Here is a 23,220-nt window from a genome sequence, read left to right on the forward strand (position 1 = left end):
GAACCGGCCCTCCCCACACGAAGCGGTAACGAGGCTCACTCTGAGCGCGGCGGGCAGCACCCACCAGGGCACCGCGTGCCGACCGCTTCCCCCCTCCGCGCCGCTGCCATGCAGCAACCACCGGGTCCCCCCCGGCGCGGCGCTGGCCCCGCCCCTTGTGCGGGCGTGCCGGGCGGCGGGGCGGGGCCGCCTTGCGAGAGAGGCGGCTTGGCGCGGAGCGGCGGCAGCAGCCGTGACCTCCGACCCCGCCCGCCGCCGGCCAATAAGAGCGCGGCTCGTCCCCGAACCCAAAATTTCCACGTCGGCAAAAGTCAAGATGGAGCGGCGCGGCGGGGCGCGCGACCGGCTGCCGCCACCGCCGCCACTGCCACCGCGGCCACCACTGCCACCACTGCCACCGCCACCGGACGAGGCCGCCGCGGGGGGCGTCGCGCTGGACCGGACCGGACCGGACAGCACCGGACCTGTTGCGCTCGGCGGCGGCGGGTTCTAAAGGGGAGGGCTGGAGGGGTGGCGAGCCCTGCCGCTCGCGTCCCTTCGGTGAGGGGCGGCGGGGGGATGCCGGACGCGGCCAGGGCCGCCTCAGGGCCGCGGCGATGGGGCTGGCAGCGGGAGGCGGCGGCGCCCGCTGGTGCCTATGGGCAGCATTCCGACCAGCCGCTCGGCCGCGACTCGCTTGGGGCGGCCCGTTAGCTCCGGTCCGGCGGCTTTTGGAAGCAGAAATCTCTCCATCTCCTTCCACCGCTTCCGTGGGCAGCGGGTGTTCCGCCGAGCTGCGGAGGAGGATCGGGGGGCTCCTTTCCCCACCTCTTAATCGTGTGCGCCTTCCCTTCCCAGGCAAGGGAAACTTGTGCTGGCAGACGGCCGTAGCGGTGCCGGTACCGGAGGAGGATTGGAGCCTCCGGAAGCAAAGTTCTGTGACACTCCGACTCTGGGTACGATAGCAGTCAGTGCACTACAGAACTTTGTCTCCGGTGGCGGCGGCCCCGGGAGCCTCAGGTGGACACGTCACGGGACGGCGGGCCCGGGCTCTGCACCCTCGGAATAAAGGCTTTGCTGTCGTGGCCCCCCCCATGAAGTTCTGTTGGGGTTGTTTCTGGCTTTTCTTCTTTTGTTTTACAGGGTATAAATAGCGCAACATCTGGGTACCGGGGGGTTATTTCGGTGCAGCCAGGCCGGCCTGGCTGTAGGCATAAATGTGAAACTAACTGGTGCTCGGTGCAACTGAATCAGCGGTGGGTATGTGAATGTGCTCAGCGCTGCTCCTGACTGTGCTTTGGCTTAAGTGTGTAACAGAGTAGTAGCTTAACTAGGGGCTGGAGCTGGATAAAAGACTTTGTGCTCTTAAGCAGAAAGCTGTGCTGTAGAGCACTGTAACACATTCCGGTAAGCGTGCTAATGCAATGTTTGGGCCTTGCCTTGTGGCATTGAGCTGTTCTCAGGACCCTCAGGCCCCTAGCTTATATTGAGTAATAGGTATGACTTAAACTCACACTTCATCTTCACAAATCACAGGGTTTGTGATTACCACAGGGCCTTGTACTTACTGATGCAAGGGGAGGCTTTGGAAGGAGAAGTTACACCTGTATGTATTAGTGCAGTTGCAGGGCTTTCTTGTGTAACCTTGTTACCTGCACCCTGCTCAATATGGACAAGCTGGACTGGGCTTTGAGCAATGTCATCTAATGGAAGGTGCCCCCCTCCATGGTAGGGAGGTTGGAGCTGTATGGTGTGTAAGGTCCCTTCCAACCCAGATCATTCTGTGGTGTAATGAGTGGCTTTAAGGACTGAGAAAGGAAGAGCTAAACTCAACTTTTTTTTGCTGTAACTTGGAATCTGGCAACAGTACAATAGCCAGCACAGTGCTCTCCAGGAGTTTTGTGGAGTTTCTTAATGTGTAAACTAAACTATGGAGTTCTTACAGAGTGGATATAATCAGCTGATGGGCTTTCATCATAAGGAGAGTAATGTGAAAACCAGGAATTGCTAGAGGACAGATGGAGTAAGGCACGGAGGTGCATTCAAGAATCAGTATGTGCTGTGGAGTTTGTTAGCGAGTAAGCCTTTAATGGCAGCTTCATTGTATAGCAGATATGCTGCTCTTATGTGTATATACATATATGTTGCGAATCATGTAGGTATCGTATTCTGTTAGTTTTTTGTAGCTAATGATCTCCTTTGGGCTCACTAGAAACTTAAATCAACTTTTCCTTTCTGCCAGTCTGAATGCGGAAGGTACAGCAAGATTATACAGTTCATGGAATTGGGCTGGAAACTGAAATGCTATTCTAAGTACATGCTTTTTAGCCCAAACTGTTTAATCAAAGGGTAGGTAAAGTGAGGAGCTCTTACTGTATGGCAGCCCATGTGACCAGCTAGGGCTATATTTGGATGCTGGAGGTTTAAGGAATCCTTTTCGCTAACCATTTTTGGCTAATTGCCTGCTGCTTTATGTTGTGCAGTATGATGCCTGCTGAAAAGGACTTGGAAGTCTGGTCTCTTGCAACAGTTTAAGCAGTGCAGTTATAGGGAAACACCTCGTACTGTCAGGGCTAAAGTGCCACTGTATTTAGTTTAGGGGTGGTTCCTGCCTAGCAGGATGTGTAAAGCAAATTGCGGTTTCCAATTTTTGTACTAAATAGCCTTTTTTTTGAGGGGGTGGGATAGGGAGGCAGTAGATTTTATAAAGGCTTCTTAGATACTCAGATTTGATGGTTAAAACTCTATATAGATTCTTACAGTTCTGGAAACCCGCACACTGGGGCATGTTTACTCTTTCAGGGCAAGGCTAACATGTTTGTGTGTTATGTTGTTTCAGCATAAATTCAGCCCAGAATAGGGGGTCAGGATCCTTTAGTCACTTGGGTTGGACTGGATGTGATGGCAGATAGCAAACCTGAGTTCAGCTATGGTGGGAATGAGGGGTTCCTTAGCTTTCTCTTAACACTTTTCAGCTGGAGCCAGTTTTCTGCCTGCTTTAGTTCTCCAGTGGTCAAGCTTACCATTTGTGAAGGCAAGGTGAGGAGTACTTGGCTTCCTGGTAGCCCTCACTTGACCTTGCCACATTTTTGCAGCATGTTGTACCTCCTGTCCTACAAGTAATACTTGAATAGTGACCTTTTGGTGACACTTCTGCTTTGATACAGGAAATCACGTGGCCCTCAGGTGAGACTAGAAAAGAGCTCATTGCTTCTGATCTTGTGCTTTATTCTTGCACGGAAATGTGTGTCATCTGATAGTCCCTTGGACCTTTTATGCTCTTCTGAAGCAAGCTTGAGGTATGTTGTAGTGCTTGGGTCCTAGAATGGGAAATGAAGAGTTTTGGCTAACCTTTTAAGAGCAGTGTTTGATTAAGATGATACAGGAATTGGAAATAGAAAAGGGCCTATTGGTACTATTTAACATAGAGTCTGGATGCCAAACTGTATAACTGCATTGATACAACTTATTTTCCAATGACTTCTTGGCATCTTCCGTTTCCCTGTTAGACTTGTGTCTCCAGTGATACACTGCCTAACTGCTGATTTGTTTTTTGGTGCTTTTTGATGCCTGAGAGTGTCTATTCCAATTACAGTTGTTTCCTCACTGGGAGAGTGGCAAATGAGCATGCTGAGTAAATTGTACAAATTTCCAGAGTAGTACAAGTCTGTTATTTGAAGGGGTAGAAGCAAAGGAAATGATACCAACCTGTTTATTGTTCTGCAAGTCAAAGAACAGGAAAGGAGTTTGCTGTCAAGTACTCTGAAGGTTGTGACTGAACAGATCTGAGCATGGCCCAGGCTCCCTGCATGTATGTACATGCTAGAAGTCTGTACACAAGTGCTGAAATTTGAATTCAGAATCTGAAAAGAGACCTTTTAGAAGTATAAAAGGTGTTAACACATTTTTGTGTTTTCTAGTTTGGGATATCCTTAAGATTTAGGTATGTCTTAACACTGCTGGAAGTGATGATGAGGCAGTGTGCATGTTAAATGGTGACCACTTTAGTTTGCCTTGTAATGGGAAAATAATTAAGAGCACAGGAAATACAAAGGCAAGCTGCACAGCCCATAGCTGGTTAGTCTCAGGTTGCCATTGGACATGATAGAGTTGAGGAATGTGCTTACTTTAGCTTCCAGAGATCTGATACTGAGCCAGTAAAGTTTCAAGCAAATACCTAACTCTTGTACCTGTAATCTAAAAATGCTATTAAAAGAGATGAACAGGACAAGCTTTTCACATGTGTTTTCATGGAATTAACGTGCTGTTTTACTAGAAACAGAAGTAGACTTGCTGACTTCTAGCAACTGTATGATAAACAATTTATAAATAGACCATAGAGTCCAGTGAAATACAAATAAAGTATTGGAAGTCATGAGCTGACTCCAGAAAACCCTGGGATATTTATATTTATCTGCTGCCTGGGCAGCTAAGTTCAAGAAACTTCTCTGGATCCATGCAGAGTGAAGCGCCCTGCGAGCCCATCCAGAACAGTGGCTTCTGGAGTCTTGTTTTTCGGACTTCTGGAAGTTGTGATGGTCCTTTCTCTGGTCTTGGGACACCAGTATAGAAATGCTTTGTGGGATGCCTAAGTTGCCAATACAAGGCCATGTATGCCTGTCAGCATAAGGATGAAGAGCAGAGTTGCAGTAGCTGAAGTTGGTTGATGGTATTGTGTGGTGGAGGATTTGCCTTGTAATTGAAGCCAGAGAAGGAAAAGCTGGTCCTGGTAGAAACAGGGCATTGAGCTAAAAGTGAATTCTTGTGAGTGGAAACTGGAACTGCTAAGCAATCCCAAGTTTATTTTCTGTTTTATTTTGGAAGGGAAGTGGAAGTTGCAAAAACTGGGCAGATGCCATTCAAATAAGGCTATTTTCTTGCTTTGCGTAACAAGACGGCTAGGAATTCAAACATGTGCCCATTGTGCTTACTGTGCTCTGGAAATAATCTTTGATAATTAACCAGGTTTTATTTCTTTGGAATACTGGTGCTAATGTTATTGAAGATAGCTTGGTGCAGATGAGCCTATATTTAAGATATTAGCGGTACTGTACTGAAAAGTCATCTTAATTAACTCTAGAACAAAAGAGCTGAAACTTGGCTTCATATAACCAACGCAAAAGTAATTTCTTGCTTGATTATATATATATATATATATATAAATTTTCTGACATGAGCATATAAAGTCCTGAACTTAATGAAAAAACAGCATTAGGCTATTGATGAATTATTGTTGCCTTATTCTGAGTCAGCTGGGCAGTGAGGCAATACTGCCTGTTTGTGCACTGCTGTTTTTTAACCCTGTCTGATGGTTCTTACCTTTTTAATTTCTGGAAACTACGTTCTTGCACCAACACTTGGTCTCTTGTAGAGCTGCCATTAACATTTTTCAGCTGTAGTAAAATGTTGCATTTCTGCTTCTAATAAAAATTTCAATTCGGAATGTTGAGTTGCTTGTAATCCTTAATGTGTTTTGTAGTATCTTGTCGGAGTTGTGGGAACATCATTAACAGTATCGGAGACTCATCTAATAGCAACAGCATATCTAAGTTGTATGAGCAGTCCTGTGGCAAGCAGAAACTGTTTAATAGTCTGCATTTTGACAGCTGAGTGACCTGGTGGTGTCTAAATTCATATGTGGGCAATAAGCTGAGTTGCAGTGAGTGCTGTCACCTTTGCCAGTAACAAAATTGTTACTAACAGTTTCTTCAGGTGCTGCCTCACTGGAAGAGGCAGAGAAAGGATAGTCTTAGCTTGTGGAAATGCACATAGATACAACAATCAGCTCTCATCCTTTAGTTTCCTCTTTCACAGACTGAAACACAGAAGGCTCTGTCTGAACATCAAGAAACACTTTTTCATTGTGAGGTTAACCAGGCACTGGGACAGGTTGCCCAGGAAGGTTGTGAGGTCTCCATCCTTGAAGATACTCAAAAGCCATGTGGACATCGTGCTGGGCAACTGGCAGGGGTTTGGACCAAATGATCTCTGGAGATCCCTTCTAACCTCAATTGTGATTATTTTTGTAACTTTATAGCCCGGAAATAATTTTACCTTTCATTCTGTCTTCTTACCATCCCGCAGTTTCTTCCACTGCAGCTTATTGTCACAGGAATAATCCTTTCACTTATAGATCAGAGAGAAGAGTTACAGAAGATCAATATTAAACTGAATAAATGTAATCTAAAGCACATAGTGATCACCTCTGACTCAAGTATGTTAATTGAGTTGAGACCTGAGTGTTTAAAAAAAAATATTTAATCCCATCAGAAGAAGTATGTTCTTTCACCTTCATAAGTAGTAAGTACAGGATTAAATGTGTGTTTAATGCAGAGGAATTCTCACTTTCCTCCGTGACTTAATCTCTTGCAAGTAGTGGGTTTTGCTCTTCAGTCATGGTTGGGCCTGAGAGGGGAAGAAACTGGTGCTTGGAGATTTCTTTTGCATGAAGCTTTCTTAGTGCAGTGATGTTAACAGACTGGCAAAATACCCCTAGCATGACTGCAGGTCTTAACCATACCAGTGCTGGTGAGATTTGCTTCTTGCCCTCTTGCCGATTCATGAGGGGATATCAGCTGTGCTGAGCTGGGAAGAGTTGTGTCAGGGCATGGCAAATCACACTTCCCTCTAGAAAGGAAGCACCTTGTCAGGGCAGAAATATAGAGGTGAGGATTTGCTGCAGTTGAAGGCAAAAGTTCTTGGTGTTTTCACCTTGCCAAGTAATGTCAAGTAGGTATGAAGGCTTCAGATAATAAGGAATATCTGCTTGGTGGGCTGACTCCTTTTCAAGGTCACTTATGTTTAATCTTCAGGGAATTGCATCGCTGTATCCCCCACGTAGCCAGTAAGGCAAGAAGCTGATAATATAGAGCGAGCCTTGGAGAGAAGATGCATTTCACACTTGTTAATGGTAAACTCTTGTAGTCCTTCCCTTGAAGAGCAAATATGCTGGAGAATATTTGTGGTGTTGCTGTGTAGTATACCGTGTTCTGCAGGTATGGCTTGAGGGACCGGGAGGAAGAAGAAGGTACAGCTGAGGAGAGGAAAAGGCAGAGAGTGGTGGGTGAAAGAGGTCATGCATGTTGCTAGAGAAGGAAGATTTAGGTTCTGCTGTGGACTTTGATATCCATGTGATCGTGGTCTGGTAAGCGCTTTCCAAAATGTTAAACTTAAACTGCCAGACTGTACATTGACCAAACTAATTTGTAAGCCTTATGCATAATTACTGTGTGAAAGGAGCCTGTGCCTCTTGAGATACTTTAGTAAGTACCTGAAACATGAAGTGCATAAAGTACCGTAGTTCCATAATGCACCCTTTTAATTTATGCTGTGCATCAATTTGAAAATAAAAGTGGACTTAAAGCTCTGGATTCTAATGGTTTTTATCATACCCTATAAATCCACTATTTCAAATATGGTTAAACCAATGAGGACCTGGAGTACTCAAACAGTTACTGCTGGCAAGCAAGCTGTAATTAACTATCTTCTTTGGAGAGAAACAGGAGACACAACAGAGCCCTGACAAGAAAGCAGAGCTGTGTTTAAGCCTTGCACAGTAAAAAGTCGATACCAATAAAGTCCTAAAGGAGGAGGTAGGCTCACAAGTCCTCCAAGGTAAAAGTTTCAAACAGCAGCATCCTAAGTGACCGTTTGAGGAAATGCATAGATGTTGACAACTTTGATTTCCATCCTGAAGTGTTTGCAGCCAGCCAAATCAGAACTGAAAGGCAGGGAAAAGTGCAAAGCTTGGTGGTCAAGGAGAGCTGCCCTCATTCTGGATGACTCTTGGAACAGAAGAGAAAACAGGCTAAAGCCAGCAGGAGGGTACTTGTCTCATAAAAGGCTTTTAAAAAAAGAGTTTGAAATAACCTGCTCACTTTACACTCCGTTGTGTTTATGTACAGGCTGGTCTGAAATATGTGTTTTGTAGTTTCATTAAGCACAATGCTTTCCATTTGGGTGTGATTAAGCAGCAAGAATTAAAAATACAATAACAATTTAATCCTGCCTTTAAAATATTTCATTATTCAAATTGTGTGTTCTTGGCTTAACATTAAGCATCCAGTTCTGGATTGCGTTGTTATTCAATGTGGCTCACTTGTCTGAACCATATTGTTTAAATTTGGTGTTAAAATTCGTTATAATTGGGATCAAGCAAACATGAGAAGATGTAAAGGCAAACCGTAGCAGCTGCATGTAAATGAAGTGAGGGCATGAGCAGTGTAGCTCAGAGCCTAGGCTCCTAGTGTTTATTGCTGAGGTACTTCCGCATTGTATGGACTACTTGCCATGTCCCATCAGCAGCATGAAGGCTAGTGGGAGCATCTGAACCTTGCATTGTAGGCCCTTATTGATCTTGGTCTCAATGCTTTGAAACGTCTGTGATTAAATAGTGGCAAATCAGCAGCTTATTTTTAGGATAATGTTAAAATGCTAAGCTTTATGTAACCGCAGTCATTGTCTGCAACGAGGTGATAATGAGGTATTAGTCTTCTCCAAAGTAACAAGCAATAGGATAAGAGGAAACAGACTCTGGTTGCATCAGGTGAGGTTTATATTGCTTGTTAGGAAAAATTTCTTCACCAAAAAGGTTGTCAAGCACTGGAACAGACTACCCAGGAAAGTGATGGAGTCGCCATCCCTGGAGGTATTTAACGGATGTGTAGATGTGGGTTTCAGGCTCATGGTTTAGTGGTGGACTTGATGGTTTTAAAGCTGTTTTCCAACCTAAACGACTCTATGACTCTATTAAGATCAATTCCTCTGTATGAAGGCAAACGTGCTAGTGACAGTCACTGTTTCAATATGTAAGACATTGAAATAATAATAATAATGAATAAGCAGTAGAGTTGTTAGCCATGTAAAGCTTTCAACAACATGTTGTCACATAGTCACATTCAAAGGCACTGAATCTGGAAAAAAAGCACGGTCAATTACTTCGAACTACAAATGTTTTTTTATAGTGTCCAGACTGAAATTATTTCCCAGCACTAAGAATAAAAAGTGCTTGTGAGAGGAGTTGCTGTTGGATCATATATTGACAAGTTGATGCTATTTATTCTGCTTCAGAAATCGTGGGGTTTTTTTTTCAGGAGGGGAAATAAGTTAAATGATATATTATTATCTAAATATATGCGCATTTATGTATGAATGTAAAAAGTATGGCTTTATATTTTGATGTTAATGAAGTTTTTTCAAGGGCATGGTATACAGAAGGGATGTTTTGAACATAGGTTTTACGTAGTCAAAAACTAATTCACTGCAGACACTGATATGTATGCTTTTTTAAGTAAGATTTGATTACACCATGTGTCACAATGTAGTGGTTGCATGCAGGGGATGAGGGATGCATGTACATAACACTGAGCAGAGCATGGCAGTGCTGTCAGCTTGGAGGATTTGTTGTGGGCAGTGAGCACTTCCAACAAAAGATCCATCTAGTCCAGGGTAGTGTGTGCCCTTCAGGAAAAAGGACAAACAAACCTGAGGAAGAATTAAGGGATGTTTGCTCCAGCATAGGGAAACATCATGACTTAACACTGCTTAGAAAAAGTAAAGTAGCTGGGAGGTAGTTAAGTACAGTACTGTGACCCACTGCAGAAGTGAGGAAACCCAAAAGAGTAGGTTTGCCATCTGGTCAGTAGAGCTTTTTTGTTTGTTTTTAAATTATGCAAACATTTTCACCAAATAGGGAGTAGAAGTTAAATATATCAGAACAAACACATAAAGGTCTTATTGTGGAGAAAGGCATGCAGCTAAATGTTTTCCAGTGCTCGGAGTACCAGCATTTGAGAGATGCAGTTAGGACATGATGTGTCCAACGTTAACTGGTTTAGAGAGAGTATTTGTATGTCCATTTGCACAGTCTAGTAGCTTTTCTCAGAGAAAAGATTATACCACTGTTGCATGAATATCCTGAATGATAGGAAAAGGGGGACAACAGGAGATGAGCCAAGGCTCTGAGAAGCTTTGGAAATAGCTGCTTGATACAAAGTAAAGGGTGTTAGGGTTTTCTTCAGCCAAAACAAGTGGTGGAAAGGACAAACACATCCAGCCAGAGGTGCTGGGCAGTTCTTTCTGAGAAAACTGTTAAGATTGAAGCCCAGTGGTTTAGGTGGTAGCAAGAAGAAAGTGTTGGTGTATTCAAACAGAAAAGAAGCTTTAGTTTTAATTCATAGATTCAAAAGTTTTGTACCTATTCATGACCTAACACTATCTAAAGTTTGGGGTAACTCATCATCCTTTGTGCTCACCCAAATGAACTGGAAAATACTACTTAAATCAACAGATGCATGATATGCAGGTTGAATGTAATCAGAGATTTAGTGTTGAAAATGTACTCTCTAGAGCATTTAACACAAGTGCTGGGAAGCAAAATCTGGACCTAAATTACATGCCAACCTGTTCTCTCTTGGGCAGCAAGCCCTACTGTTTTGCAGGGGAGCAAAGGGTAGTCAGTGAGCTGGGCTGGAGCTAATTTTTCAGGAGACAGATAAAGCTGCCAGTGACAGGATGCACTGGTAAGACATTGCTTGCCCATGGCACTTCAAATGAAGAAGTCTTTGGACTTGTTGGGGTTTCTTTCAAAGCCATTGCAATGATGATCCACACTGTTGCAGTGGGGTTGCAGGGTGAGGAAAGTCATTTGGGGACTGACAAACCTAAGGAGGGCTGGATACAGTTTATATTGACTTAAAATGAACAAATAGCTTATTGCACAAGCTGAAAACACAAGTGAGTTTCTATGCTTGATAGGTGTCCAAGCCTTCTGCTGATGACACGGTTGGGCCATTGTGTATCGACAGTCATGCATAATCTTAAACGGTTATGTAGGCTTATAATTAACACATCCAGCCTTCTCCTGAGAGAACTTGTTTGATGTTTTTATTCCTGCTCTTTACTGGAGTGCCAGACCTATTCCCACATGGGCCTCCCTTTTAAAGGCACTGCTCCTCTCACTGCTGAAGCACCAAGGTACAACATGCCTCCAGGAGGCAGCCTTTGTTTTTTGGAGCTGGTGACTGGGCAATATCTCTGCCTAGAAAAAAGGCACCTTTAAAGACATTTGAATTTGCCTGAGGATCTGGGAAACTGTGGTATTTGTCTTGTTAAACACTGCAAGCAAAGGTGCAGCCCTTATGTTGTAGCCTATTTAAAGGTGTTAAGGTTTTTGCTTTTCAACTGTTACGGTCCCCATTCAACACGCAGAAGTTTTGAATATGACCCATTTTAATGTGAACAACAAAGAAAAAAAATAGAGCAGGCACCACAGGGGTTAAGGCATTTACTAGCTGGGAAAGAAAGGAATGGTAACAGGTAGCAGCCAAATGCAAAATGACTGGTTTTGGCCTGCAGTGGTTTGGCAGGGAAGAATTTAAAAGTCGGGTTGGAAAGGCTCCTGCTAAATAGTTGCAGTAACAAGACAATCCTGAATGTGGCCATGGGCAAGATCTGTGAGATAATCCTATCAGTTTGTGGGTTTCTGTGTCATACTGTCTATAATGAATAAATCCCTCTGTATGTCAGAGATGTTTATCATCGGTACATCTCATAACTTCCTTAGCATACTTCTCAAAATTATGGGAGAATAAACCCCAAATCTAGCTTTTCTTTTTACTACAGCACTCTCAAAATTAAAAGGTGCCTGCAATTCTTCAGTTACTCAAAACCAGTCTTCCCTATGTTTATTGAATTCCTTATTCTTGAGTTTAAATCAGTGCAACTCTGCCAAGAAGAGAGGCATTGATGAGTTCTTTTGTAAAGAAAAGACTCAAACCTATCTGTTGTCTTCAAGGGCATTGTAGACTACAAATGGATTATGAAGCATTAGTTAAGTCATTACTAACCACAGCCTCACAAAAGAGGAACAATAAAATATCAGATTGCCTGCGTTGATTTGAGCTATGCAGTCACAGAAGTTTCTTAATGGTGGAAATGCGTAGAAGACAAAAAATCCTCAGTGTCAATGAGGTTGCTTGAAAAAAATGATCAATTAGAAAGGTTTTGCTGACATGATATATATTTATGTTCATAGTTACAAGGCTCCTTACCTCCCTTTTTTTCCCACGTATTTAATGTTGTCTTGAAACCTAGCCTGGGTAGAAGTTTGTACCTGAGTTTCTAGGTTTAAAAATAAAGCCACAACCCCACCATTTCAATTCTTTCATAGAAGACTTGCTCACATTTGAAAGATGCTACATAAAAAGAAAGTGCCTTCTATTCCGAAATAAATGATTCTTCACCTTTAAATACAGCGCTCCTCAGCTTTAGTTATTTGTAGTATGAGCATTATTCATCTGAGCTCATGCACTAGAATATTTATAACTAAGAGCAGAAGTGAAAGACATCAGATGTAGGGAAAAATTTCCTTCCTCAGTGCTGGGAGGAATCTGGCTGCTTCTGTTCATTAGTGAAGGTTTGCACAGCAATATTCTGTGAAAAGTGGTACCATTGCAGCTTGGTGGTTGGTATTGCATGAGGTATTAAGGCCCATCCTGGAAAACCAGTGTTGGTTGCAATGCCAAAGAGTCAATGAAATGATCCCAGTTGCAGAAGCAAACAGCTTTTCGAATTGCTTTTGCTTACAAGCAGCTTAAAAGAGAAAAAACATACATTGTGAGAAAAAACATGCAACATACATTGATGCGTTGTAGCAAAACCCTTGCTTATATGTACAAACATTGCACAAACATTGTCTTTTCAAAACTGAACTAGAAGATTAGAAGAATGTGCTCATCCTCAACAGCTCCATGTAACACAATCCTACTTTGGGAGGATTTGTTTATTTTTTGCCTTAAAAAAATAGCAAAGACTGATGAACAGAATAAAATGTTTGGAAAATTGAGGTCAGCTGAAGCTTGGTAAGTAACAAAGGCTTCCTGATGCTGCTGTAGAAATAGCACCAGCAGTACACATAATAGCAATTATAATGAACCCAGTGAAAAATAAAGTGACCATCTTTCAACCCACTTATCCTTGGTATTAAAGCCGCTAATCCCTATCAACCTGGCTTTATTTTGTGGTCAGCCACCAATAACCGTATTAAGTGAACATTAGATGTTATTAAGCTCATTACACAAGTGATGAAATGTCACTTCCCCTCACGTTAACTGAGACAAGGCCCTTGATATGGTGCTTTGAGATGGCTTTTTTTGTCGTGGGGAGGACTTAGTAGCAGATGTGACTTTATTGCCGACAGTGAAGAGCTGTAGGACTCTGAGGGCATTTCTTTCTCTGATCAGCACCAGCAGAACCTCTCAGAAAAAACAATGTGAGGCTGGGTTGGTCTTTGTCAGTTCTCGTGCTGACTCTCTCCACCAGTGCTTGCAGATATTGACTGAGGTCCTTCATCAAGTCATGATGAAAAATGTGAAACTTGTGGTTTTGGCACTATTTCTGTGCATGCCCACTCATTCCATAGTCCAGGAGTCAGGGGGTATGGACCAGGCAGGAGCAGTGCCCTGGTTTAGCTGAGCTGGAGCATCAGTGGGATGATCTTCATCAGACCTGACCTTCAGTACAGAAGGAGCTTAGTAGGCCATTACATTTCTCAGGCTTCAGCAGCAAACGAGGGTACTGGATACCAACCACTCAGCCATGCCCACTTCACATAGCTGGGAACACCACCAGGCTCCTCCCTCCCTCCCTCATAGCCCTTAGCAAGACCCACTCCTGTTATCCATAACCTGACTGGCAAGACATTCTGGAATTAATTTCCTTCTTTCAATAGCCTCTTGAGGGTTTCAAATACCTGAGGGGACTTTGCCTCATTAAATTACTCTCATAACACTCTCTCTTCCCCACCTCGAGACCTGTAAAAATCACATTTTTTCATTTCTTCTACTGAGCTGCAACTGTCTCATAAAAAAACATCTTCTTCCCCACAGTGCAGAAATCCTCCCAGTAATTCTAGCCACTTGGCACAGAAAACAAAAGCTAGAGTAAGTATGCAGTGATATGGTAAAACGGAGGGCTAAGAACCAGGCTGCTGAAGCCACAGAGAAAGACAACATAGGAGCTAAGGTTCTCCTTATCTGAAATGTCAGTGCTTGACAGGAGTTGTTTGAGGCACTTGAAGCTGGTTCCATTTTACAGAAACTCAAATTAGCAGTCCACAGAGCACGGACGCTGAAGCAAATGGCTGCTTTCCTTCCAAGCTCTCCAACCTAATTTGTGGAGAAGATGCTTTGCTCCCTCAGGAGGTCAGACAGCATATTTTCCAAGGAAACTCTAGAAATATGGAAAAAAAGAGAGAAGTATCTGAGAAATCCGTTTGCAGTGCCAGTATTTTAACTGCATTCTTGCATGTATAGGCTGTTGGTTTCCCTCCAGAGAGGAAAGCATTTAATCTAAAGATCAGCCCTTTCAAGAATGAAGGCTTTTCAGTGGTACAAAAGAACGGAATTTGAATGAATTCCAAATTAAATTTCAAATAATCTACATTGAAAGTACCATTAACCTAGGAATTGCCTGGATGTGATTAACAAATGGTGATATTAAACAAAAAGGAGATTTCCCAGAAGAAACGTTAATTAACTTTGTTCCTTTCTTTTCTTTACAATTTCTTAGTTCAAAACACTTAATGGTGTCTGTACTACCTGTAACTCTTTGTATCTGAGATTTTAATATTCTCCTTAAGAAGAGCTAACGCAATGCTTTCATTTTTGTCCATTTTACTGCTAACCCTCAGTGTGTGTGTGTGTGTGGGGGGAATTAGGCAACCTTTTGCATACTGTAAATGGTATAATCCATCATCCCTCTCATACATTGTTTATGTGATTGCTATCATGCATGCTGATTTAGGACACTGATCCATCATTTCCTGTGCTCCAGGTTGGCAAGTGGCTCTGTGTTAACTCTTTCCTCATGCATCCTGGGAACGTGCTCATCAGGCCAAACCCCCTGGCACTCACTGAAGAGCTCAAAACACATCTTTCTGAGCAAAACTTATGTCTTAAACCTGTGGACTGTCTGAATAAAACTTGCATGAAAACATGAAAAGCAACTCTATCTTAAATGATGCAAAAAAGTAAAAGAATGCTGAATTCAATAAAGAGTGGAGCAAATATACCCAGAATATCCTGAGACTTCAGTTAGTGAACAGCTAACTGGAAATGATGGATAAATTTTGGGAGATGTGAAATCTGATTCAGTTTGTTTCTGCCTCACTTGTGGCACTTACAACTTTCAGTCATGGCCTGGAAGCTTTGCAAATCTTTTAAGACCACGCTTGCCCCTTCTGCATGCAGAGGGTTAGATCCTCAGCTGCCATAAGATTTGTAACTGATGAATGTTTGTATTTAAGCATCTTGCATCAAATATAGACTTCTTTCTATGTCTGCCTTTTAGTGTAACATTTGGTCTGAAAGCGTCCTCAGGGACCAGTGATCAACAGCTGCTGACAAACCAGTTTGGGGGCTTGACCACAGCCTGTGGGCATAGACACTCTGGGGCAGCATCCAATGGCGTTAATGCTACATATGTACCTCTGCAGATACACAGTCCCCTTTGGCCACCCCACAGACTGGGGACATGAACTTTATGTGTACAGCAAAGTTCAGCTCTAGAGAGCTTCACTGTAGCTGCTATTGATTTCCTTGGACGTGTCACTGGCTTCCTCTCCCTGCTGGGGACCGTCCTCCTGTGGAGGGTTGAGGCCAGTTTCTTTCCACATCTCCAACAGGAAAAATAGCAGTGGAGACCCAGCCTGAACTCACTCCATAGTTTTTGTCTGCAGGAAAGCTCCCTGTGCTCCTGCTTCACCAGGCTTTGGATCTGCTGCTGCTTTTGTGCAAAGAGCTGTAGAAATACAGTCTTCACATGGCTTTGGTGGAATGCCATTGGCTACATTTCTTCAGAGGGAGAGATGAGCAGCCAAAAAGACATCACACATTAGTGTGGCCCAGTATGGCAGTTGCCTTTCCCCAGCCCTTCCTGGGTCTGGGAGCATCAGAAATGTGGCAGGAGTGGGGCTGAGCTTGGGTAAAATACATAACCATAGAGAGCTAGTGCTGAGGCAAAGGAAGATTATTTTGGGAGACAGCTTCCCCTAGCTAGGTTGTTGGCATTCGTGGAGATGAAAGCTCCCACCAGAGGTCATGGGTATCTGGAGCTGATCTAGATCCGTTTAATATAAGCATATGCATATTCTGTAAAGTCTTTTTTCCCTAAAATTTCATTCAGGTAAACTCCATGGCTGTCAAGGACAGTTACTGTCTTCATATGGAAAGCCTTGCTTTTGTTATGTGTCCAGTAGGAACTTGTTTTTCGAGATAAGTCCAATTTGATTAATTTCTTTCATTTGTGGAAAAGGTAATTTCTAAGTCACCCTTATTTTGGTCATTCATCAGATCTTGGCACCCTGAGTATCTCATACTGTTGCTCTTATGGAAATCCTGCCTAGAAAATGTTAGGCAAAATTAGTTTATCTTACCTAAATGTGTTTGGCCAAATGGACTTTGGTTTGAAACAACTCCTAAAATGCTACAGTTCTATAATGTAAGTGACCTGTTTTTGCATCTAGCTTCTCTATCCAGCATGGTTATAAAATTAAGAGGTAGTAATGACCCCCTAAAGCAAATCAGTAACACAAAGTAATGAGTGGGAGCATGAAGCAGAACAGTTTGTTTTCTGATGGGAAGGAGGATAACTTCATGGAGGGCAAGTCTGAGGGAGGAGGAGGAAGGAGGAGGAGGAGGAAGGAGGAGGAGGAGGAAGGAAGAGTAGGAGGAAGGCTGTGGAAGCAGGGGCACGAGGAAGACCGAAGGTGTCACATAGGCAGTCCTGGGGCCAGAGAAGTAATTCATGTCCCTCAGTTACCACCATGCTCAGTGGTGAAGGATTGGTTTCAAGAGACTTTAATTTAGCTTCCTGAGAGATTTAACCCCCTCAGTGTTTGAAGAGGACTGGAAGAGTCAGCAAAGAAGGATGCTGAAGACTTACCAGTATGAAAATATGCTGGGGCCTTGGGTCTTGGTGTATCCGTGGGAATATTTTGTGATCAAAGCCCTATACCTTTCACCTCTCTTCCCTGTTGTACTGACAAGAAATACCTTGGTGCACACGTGAGAGCTGAACGCCAGCACTTGAGGATATTTTGAAGGAGGTATACCTAAAAGCACTGAGCAAGTTCATTCGTTAGTAAGGGAAACCTTAGTCCTGGGCACTGAGACAAGGAGGCACAAAAGCACAATGTAATCAGTTCTAAGTAAGTTAAGTTTGATGGCTTTGTAATGGAAAATAACCGTGGTGCTTGAAGGTAGTTGACATAGTTTTAGGTCCTTAAGACCTTAGTACAAAAAGTGTATGAAAAGCAGAATAGAAAAACAGGACCTGGGGATGGGGAGTATCTGGGACTAGTAGATGTCCAGGATGGGCGCAGTAAAACTAACTGGTAAGTAGAAAGACTATGTCTGTAATGTTAATTAAGCTGGTTATGAAGGTTGCTGGGAAAAGTGAACAACCCTTAAAGACCACCATCACATTTTTGTATGCATGCAGGAAACTTTCTGGAAAGTGATGTAATTCATGTGTAGCATCATGAATATGTATGTATGCCCAGTGACCATATAAGGATGGCCTGTATAGCAATACGGGGACACACATTAGGAGGAGTTATCCCCAGTGTCTCCCCATGCCACAATAAAGAATACCTGCTTGTCAGCTTGAAACTCTGTTGGTCAGTTTGTTCCTGGAGTTTTCAATGAATCAGCACTGACCCACCTCTTCATCATTTGAGGAGCTGATGAAGGCAGTTGCCTATGAGATCTTCCTCCCTGTGGGAATGTGTGTGTGAACATACCTGTAGCAACAATGCATCCCAGTGAGGCATCCTCCCAGCCATCTGCATTTTAGATGTGAAAACCCTGCCTGGTTCTGGTGTTGGCTTTTTCAGTGTCAAGAGCTGAACAGGATGAGCACAATAGGCATAGGTGCTTGTTTCCTTTTAGCAAAACAGGTATCCTAGAAGCTTCTAGTTCCAAAATACAGCACTGGAAATTATTCTGTAAACTGTGAGACTTTACATGCTGTCACCCTCTTTTCAGCTGATTTGAGAAAATCATTATTCCACATCAGCAAGAATTGCTATTCTGCTTCTTCAGAAGAAATTTGTCACTGGTGACTATAAAAAGAGAGGCAACACTCTCCTCTGCATGATTTTGAATAGGGCTGCTCAGACATTTAACAAGGCGTTTAAGACAGAAAAGTTATTGCCTGGATCATTTACATTTGTCTCAGGGAAGTTACATGAGGCTCTGTGATGTTTCATCCAAACAGCTTTGCTTGTCATATTTAGAACCCTGTGGGTCAGAGTACAAATGTGTCAGTCTTTGCTAGCTGAAAACTAGTATCACTTTACCAAACCATCTATCTGGAGACCTTTAAACTGACACTTCAGCAAAGAAGATAGCAATATGTTGGGCAACAGTTTTATTCAAGCACAAAACAAAGCCATCGGATAACTGCTGTACTTCTAATCAGCCCTATTTATACAATTCCAACCCTGCCATCCACTTCTAATGCAATTTATATTATTTTGGTTGCATGGGAGTCCATGAAAACTGCAATCAAGTTGATGTAGGAGTGACTGGCACTTTCTGAATTTGACATTTTGAAATAGAATACCTTCAGCATGGAAGCTAGTCCAGATTTGAGACTGTGATGAGAAGAAATGTTCATGTACCTGCTAGGACTGACTTTATTTTCATTGCAGGCTACAGATGGGTTTGTTCTGCTTATGTTTTGTGTGACTATTCAGGTGGTTCAAGGAGAAATTAAGAATTGTGGTCAATAGCTCAATGTCCAGCTGAAGACCAGTAATGAGTGGTGTCCCTTAGGGATTGGTGTTGGGACTGGTGTTGTTCAAACTCTTTGTCGCTGACATGGACAGTAGGATTGAGTGCGCCCTCAGCAAGTTTGCTGATGACACCAAGCTGTGTGGTTCGGTTGATATGCTGGAGAGAAGGAATGCCATCCAGAGGGACCTTGACACACTTGTGAGGTGGGCTGATGCCAACCTTACGAAGTTTAACCATGCCAAGTGCAAGGTCCTACACATGGGTCAGAGCAATCCCAGGCACAGCTACAGGCTGGGCAGAGAAGAGATTCAGAGCAGCCCTGCGGAGAAGGACTTGGGGGTGCTGGTCGATGAGAAAATGAACATGAGCCGGCTTCAGTGTGTGCTCACAGCCCAGAAAGCCAACCGCATCCTGGCCTGCATCAAAAGGAGTGTGACCAGCAGGTCGAAGGAGGTGATCCTGTCCTTTTACTCTGCTCTTGTGAGACCTCACTTGGAGTATTGTGTGCAGTTCTGGTGTCCCCAACATAAAAAGGTCATGGAACTGTTGGAACAAGTCCAGAGGAGGCCACGAGGATGATCAGGGGACTGGAGCACCTCCCATATGAAGACAGGCTGAAAAAGTTGGGGCTGTTCAGCCTGGAGAAGAGAAGGCTGCGTGGAGACCTCATAGCAGCCTTCCAGTATCTGAAGGGGGCATATAGGGGTGCTGGGGAGGGACTCTTCATTAGGGACTGTAGTGACAGGACAAGGGGTAATGGGTTAAAATTTAAACAGGGGTGGTTTAGATTGGATATAAGGAGGAAGTTCTTTCCTGTTAGGGTGGGGAGGCACTGGAATGGGTTGCCCAGGGAAGTTGTGAATGCTCCATCCCTGGCAGTGTTCAAGGCCAGGTTGGACAGAGCCTTGGGTGACATAGTTTGGTGTGAGGTGTCCCTGCCTGTGGCAGGGGGGTTGGACCTAGATGATCTTAAGGTCCTTTCCAACCCTAACTATTCTATGATTCTAAATAAATGGTGCTGGAGCGTGTCCAGTGAAGGACTAAGAAGCTGGTGGGGAATCTAGAGCACAGGTCTTAAGAGGAGCAGCTGAGGACTGGAGCACCTCTCCTATAGAGACAGGCTGAGAGAACTGGGACTGTTGGTCCTGGAGAAGAGAAGGCTCCAAGGAGACCTTACAGCAGCTTCCAGTGCTTAAAGAGGACCTAAAGAAATCTGGAGATGGACTTTTATGAGTCCTGTAGTGACAGGATGTCATAGTTTAAGCTGAAAAGTCCTTGATCAGAATAAGCATTACTTAGCTACAACTAAAATCATCAGTGTGTTATCAGCGTTGGTCTCAGGCTAAAGTAAAAAACACAGCACTGCATCGGCTACTAGGAAGGAAAAAAATGACTGCTACTGCTGAACCCAGGACACAGGACAAGGGGAATGGTTTTAAACTGAAAGAGGGTAGGTTTAGATTAGGCATTAGGAAGAAATTCTTTACAATGAGGGTGCTGAGGCGCTGGCACAGGGTGCCCAGAGAAGCTGTGGCTGCCCCATCCCTGGCGGTGTTCAAGGCCAGGTTGGACAGGGCTTGGAGCAACCTGCTCTAGCGGGAGATATCCCTGCCCATGGCAGAAGGGTTGGAACTGGATGAGCTTTAAAGTCCCTTCCAACCCCAAACACTGTGACTCTGATTCAGTGCTTCTCCATTTGCAAATATCTTGTAATAATACAAATCACAGGCTTTGGAAAGGATTTGCCAAACACAAGAGGCAATTCTTGGCTTAACAAAAACTTCCTTGGCTGACTCAAAAGAAAATGCTGAAAAATGCTTGCTTTTCAGTCTTACTTGGGTACATTTATTTTTTGGAGAAGGTACCTGCGGGCAAGTCAGAAGAGCAGGGCCCTTATATCTAGATCACAACGATGCAATTTTAATTTGCATGTCCAGACTACTTGTCTGTACTTGGTCTCTCCAGTGGGTATAAGATGAGGTTCCTCAGCACTGATTGCCACTGATGTGGTACTCTGCAGCTCTTCATCATTAGCTGAATTTAAATCAACAGATCATTTGGGTCAGTGTCAAACAGCCATTCCAGAGCATCACCTCCCTGTCCCAGTCCTTCATGTGCTAGGCAGAGATCAAAAACTCTACATTTCTTTTCCACCTGAGCCACCTTGTGGGCCCTCCTCCTATAGCAGAAATGTTACTTGTATGAGAAAAGACATCATTCACGGTGTACAGTTCAGCAAATAGTAATGGAAACAGATGAAGTTGGCAGTGCTGTGGGACTTGAACCATCACTGCTTGATCACTAGACTCTTCAAAGACCTCTCTGAAATGAATTTACTTATTTCGATGTAGTTCCTAGAAGATCAACAGCCACACACACATAGACAATCTCAAAATTGAGCACCTGGACACTACTAGCAGGCATGGAAAGGGATGACAGGGATGCAGGAACAGAATTGCATTCTTGATTATCCCCAGTACTGTCAGGACTCTAAAATAGATTCAGTGACGTTCACTGGCAGGTTTTCTTGACACTGCTCTCGCAGTAGGAGGAAATCTGGGAAGTCACTAAGTTAGGCTTAATGTTACCTTCCAGCCCCTTATAGGGAAGCTTTTCTATCTGTGGAGATCGGAACCTTCCTCCTTCTTATTATACAAAATGTCTTGAATGGTGCCCCAAGGGGCAATAGTGCTGGGGAAACTTAAGCCAGTGAAAATGTAGTTTTCACACAATCAGAATGGTTTGAGTCAGAAGGGGCCTTTAAAGATCACCTGGTCCAACCCCTCTGCTGTGGGCAGGGACACCTTCCACTAGAGCAGGTTGCTCAAAGCCCTGTGCAACCTGGCCTTGAACACTGCCAGGGATGGGGCAGCCACAGCTTCTTTTGCAAGGACTGAAGTGAAAAGAAGAGCTCAACAAAGCGGGATTTCTGTTCCCTTCACAGCCAGCCAGATGAGGCTTTATTGCCAACCAAAGAGCATTTACATACTTCTAGGCTCCATCCTTTTGAATCACATGTGACAGAACTAGGATGAACAGCAATGAAAGCCTCAAGTAGCCAACATGGTGTGTTCCTCTCTGGGCACGAACCTCCCTGATCTGCTAATGCCACATCTCTGGCCCCTCTGGAAATGAAAATACAGGAAAGAAGATGTTTCTTGATGTTGATTTACCACATGTAAATAGTGGAATGTTGTTTCCAGGGCTCCTTCCCAGGAACAGAGGCCCAGCAGCAGACATGGTGCTCCAGAGGTGAGATGTTCTGAGCACATGACCACAAGCAGGGAGCTTTTGACTGCACAAAGGTGAGGCCATATAGAAATACTTCTGCTGTGCTCATCTGAAGCATGCCAAACCCCAGCCTTGGCAGGCAGTGAGGTGTGGAGCTCCGAAGTTTACTTATTGAGTTTCTAGATGGGTTGTCAAGCAGGCGGTGGGGAGGTCTGAGCAATGCTGGTCTCAGCACTGCTGTCTCCAGACAGCCGCTCAGTATGCTTGGTGATAGAAGGAGCAAAGTGCTCACTATAACCCATGCCAAGAAACACGGGGTTAACACTTGGCTCTGCCATTGGCGTGTCCAGCAGTTGGCAGCTTCCCAGCTTTGGGGGAATTCATCAACATGAAAGCAAACAACTGCCCCATTTCCTGTTTGTTTTGCATTCGTGGGGGCTGGTGCACAGATTTCTCAGCTCCACCAGCTCCATGGCAGAACTAAAGGTTTGCTGCAACTGGCCTGATCCTCCTTTCCTTCCTAACCCTTGCTCTTCTTCTCCAGCCCATAAGGGCCTGAACAGGCGTAACAGAAACTGCTTCTTCGGGCACCACCTTCCTGATGCCCACAGGGCCTGGAGAAAGCCCAGTGCAAGTTAGGTGCTGATTCCTTGCCTTGCTATCCTCAAAACCTGTGTATGTGAATGTACACCACCACAATTACGCAAAGGTTTTATTCCATGGCAGATTAAGAATTTATTTTCTCTTTTTCCTTTTTTCTTTTCTTCCTCCTCCCCCCTCCAGGTTAAAGGTAAAACAAGAAGTGTTTTATATGCTGCAGGCTTTGAGTTTCTGGGTTGCTGCCTCAGCATCTGCTGATAGTGCTAAGCCCTGAAATAGGAAAACAGCTACTTCAGCTGTCCCATTGCCAACGCAATGACTACCTCTGTGATGGCTGCACAGCACACACAGAAAGTACATTTAAGTACATTTTTAAAGACTTCTTTACAAGGCCAAAGTTTTGCTTTATATGGGAGTAACTCTAAAACAGCCTCTTTGCCAGCTGGGCACTGGTTGCCTGCCCATAGCTAAGAGCAGGCTTTGCTCCATAGCCCAAAAAGATGTGGATTTCAAATTAATTTGTGCCTTTATTAACGAAAAAACATAGAACAAAAGCCCACAGATATTCCAGGCCAAGCCTGAGAGGGTTGCTCAGTGAGACAATAAGCTGTAA

General features: G+C 43.9%; 1 long non-coding RNA gene across 1 annotated transcript; it reads left to right on the forward strand.

The window, feature by feature from the left end:
* The first annotated feature begins 541 nt into the window (after window positions 1-541).
* LOC133219767 (uncharacterized) lies at window positions 542-15,313 on the forward strand. Its single transcript, XR_009727520.1, has 2 exons — window positions 542-1,239; window positions 14,812-15,313. It is a non-coding gene; the product is annotated as an uncharacterized LOC133219767 (long non-coding RNA).
* Window positions 15,314-23,220: the final 7,907 nt, after the last annotated feature.

This window comes from Neopsephotus bourkii, unplaced genomic scaffold (genome assembly GCF_033783945.1).
Source record: "Neopsephotus bourkii isolate Nb327-2 ecotype Australia unplaced genomic scaffold, CSIRO-AGI_Nbou_v1 NB_1375, whole genome shotgun sequence".
NCBI lineage: Eukaryota > Metazoa > Chordata > Aves > Psittaciformes > Psittacidae > Neopsephotus > Neopsephotus bourkii.